The sequence below is a fragment of the Suricata suricatta genome, chromosome 14 (assembly GCF_006229205.1).
Source record: "Suricata suricatta isolate VVHF042 chromosome 14, meerkat_22Aug2017_6uvM2_HiC, whole genome shotgun sequence".
NCBI lineage: Eukaryota > Metazoa > Chordata > Mammalia > Carnivora > Herpestidae > Suricata > Suricata suricatta.
This window is the reverse complement of record NC_043713.1, coordinates 46,373,367-46,376,025: the sequence shown is the minus strand read 5'-3', so window position 1 is coordinate 46,376,025 and position 2,659 is coordinate 46,373,367. Positions and strand designations below refer to the sequence as shown.

The following is a 2,659-nucleotide window of genomic DNA, read 5'->3' as shown; positions in this document are numbered from 1 at the left end:
AGCAACAATGAAGGGGAGAAGACGGCAAAGTACCTATGTTTATTGAGTGTTGTGTTAGAAGTTTAGCCTATGTCTCACTTAACCTCACAATCTTTCAACCAGTTAGGCCTAAGCCTCATTTCACAGATACGGCAACTGAGGCTTCTAGAAGTTCAGTAACATGTCCAAGGCCACAGAGTTACAGAGTGACCAAGTAGGCAATCAAACCCATAGCTGTTAACTTCAGGGCCTTTACTCTTAATATTTTCTATACAGGAGACATTTGCCTACCAGGATTCCCTGGAGCTCCTGGGTCCCTCAGGAAGCCTCCAAGGGGGCAGGGAGGGTGTGCAGAAGTGAAGAGCAGGAGCTGCAACTCGGGGATGCCCTAGGCTCTTAGCATTCAGGGACACAGGGTTACGGTCCAGGTAGGTCTACCTCCCTGTGACACTCCCCACTCAATCAGATGCAAAAAGGGGAGAATCTGGGCTGACATGCTTTCCCAGTAGAAGGTACCCCTTGTGGTTGTCTTTTAGGAATCCGAGTTGGATGACAGGAAGCAGCAAAGAGGTCAAGAAACTCCTAAGCAGCCCATGAATCCCAGCTTGGAGGGTGAACCTCTGGTAAGATCGAAGTTGAGGACGTTTGCCTTGCCCAGATGTGCAGGACCAGGTCTGGTGTGGGATGGTGTATGCAGAGGAAAAGCACCTCCCTCCCCAGACCCAGGACTCACTGCCACCCCTTTGGGCACTGGGGGGAAGAAGACAGACCCAAGGGCCAGCCTCACCCTGGGCCTTGCTCCCAGCAGGAATGTGGGAGAGCCTTCTGAATCTCCATGAAGTGATACTTACTCAATATAAAAACTGTTTCCTCCACAATTGGTGATAAACTCAAATGACTTGTCCACTGATTTTTTGTGAAGTATTTGGTAGTCGTAATTCTCCGCAGGCACCAGCAGAACACGGACCTAAAGGAAACCTGTCAGCATGTCTTTGAACTCCCAACAGGAGGGCACCTACGGCTATTCATTATATTTTCTCTTCACTACAATCAATGTACTTTATTGCTAAGTCCAAGACCAACTGAAACAGGATTTACGAAAAGAAAGAATCACAAGAACTACTTTAAGTCAGCGTTAAAGGCTCAACTCACGTTCCCAGGAATAGTGTGTAATGGGGCTGGTCCCTCAGAGCGCCTGCTCAGAAGCAGCAGCCTTAGTGCAACATGGGGACAGGAGATCTAAGGGATGAGCAGGGGCCTGTTAGAGGGTCAGGGCCCCATGTGATCTATGTCTGGGATAATCATGGATCCCCAAAGGTTGTGTTTTGTATTTTCAAAGGTAACAAACCAAAATGGCAGGATCGATGGGGGAAAATCATAGTGTGACTTGCCCAGAAGTTTGCATCACGTCAGACACTTTATCATGAATAATTGCAACTCCAGGCTTTCAATGTACTGCTCAGCTCTCTGTACCTATGCCAATCAGACTATTCCAGTAATAAATGCTATAGGAAATTTCAAATGTCTTTGCAATCTATTTACCAACTTACATCTTACAGAGAACTTACTGCTCTCATGTTAGTCAAACAATAAGCATTTGCCAAGCACCATGTGCCAGGGGGTGTTCTAGGCATGGGATACAAATTGCATAAAGCCATGTCCCTGTCCCTAGGATGCTGGCATCCTTAGAGAGAGAAGGAAGCATGAGCAAGAAACTAGAGGGTCGCACAGCAGGACCTGGACAATGTTCCCTGGCTCTCTGGAAGGCTTTACAAGCATTGAGTGACCATGATCCCATCAACCAAAGTAAGGAGCAGGGAAGTGGATACCTGGGGTTGTGCAAGTAACAGGCTTAAGTCTGAGGGACTCCTAAGGTTCTGGCTATGCATATGCAGCAGATGGTCCCAAACTGGGCCTGGAGCTCAGAAAATATCAGAGATGAATTCAGAGATGTGGTGTCATTCCCCCAGACAAGAGAATGGAATCAATGGGTGCAGATGATAGTATCCACAGAGAAAGGACAGAGCAAGGGGGCTTAGCATGCAGCCCAAGGGTACACCACCATATGGGGATGAAGGGAAAAAGAAATCACAGAAGGGACACTAGAGAAAGTGAGAACAAAATGAGAGAAACAGCGATGGAAGCCCAACAAAGAAAGTTTCAAGAACAAAGGAGAATTACATGCTTCAGAAAGAGACTAGTCAGGTGAGGAGTGAGGGGAAGGGGCTAATGCACTGTGAGATGCTTGTTCACCAGAGTTCTTTCCTATTTGCTTACCTATTGTTCCAATTTCCTGTGACTTTAATTGTCGCTTGCTTTTTTGGGGGGGAGTGGGGAGTAAAAGGCAGCCATAAAATGTAAACATTTTTCTATAAACATGACTTCAGTTCCTTGGAGGAACTGTTGTCATGAGCCGAACAGGCACACAGGATGGCTGCCCAAGGCAAGAACATGAAGCGCAAGGTAAGGGACAAGCAGAACGTACCAATACTAAGGACTTTCCTTCTGGAGCCTCCACAGTCACAGCCACCTCTGGCTCTGATATGTGAAACTCAACCTGACCGTCAGCAATCACTTGGTCCCTGCAGCCAAGTGTGTGGGGGCAAAAAGAGGCGCGGAAGACACCTGGGGGCGGGGCGAGAGAGGAGTTCCTGTCACAGCACCGCATGCACGAGCCGGG

At 47.9% G+C, this 2,659-nt stretch overlaps 1 protein-coding gene across 1 annotated transcript in view; it reads left to right on the top strand.

The window, feature by feature from the left end:
* The window catches only part of LOC115277423 (laminin subunit alpha-3-like), a 225,862-nt gene that overhangs the window by 130,944 nt on the left and 92,259 nt on the right, over positions 1 to 2,659 (top strand). The window lies entirely within an intron of this gene.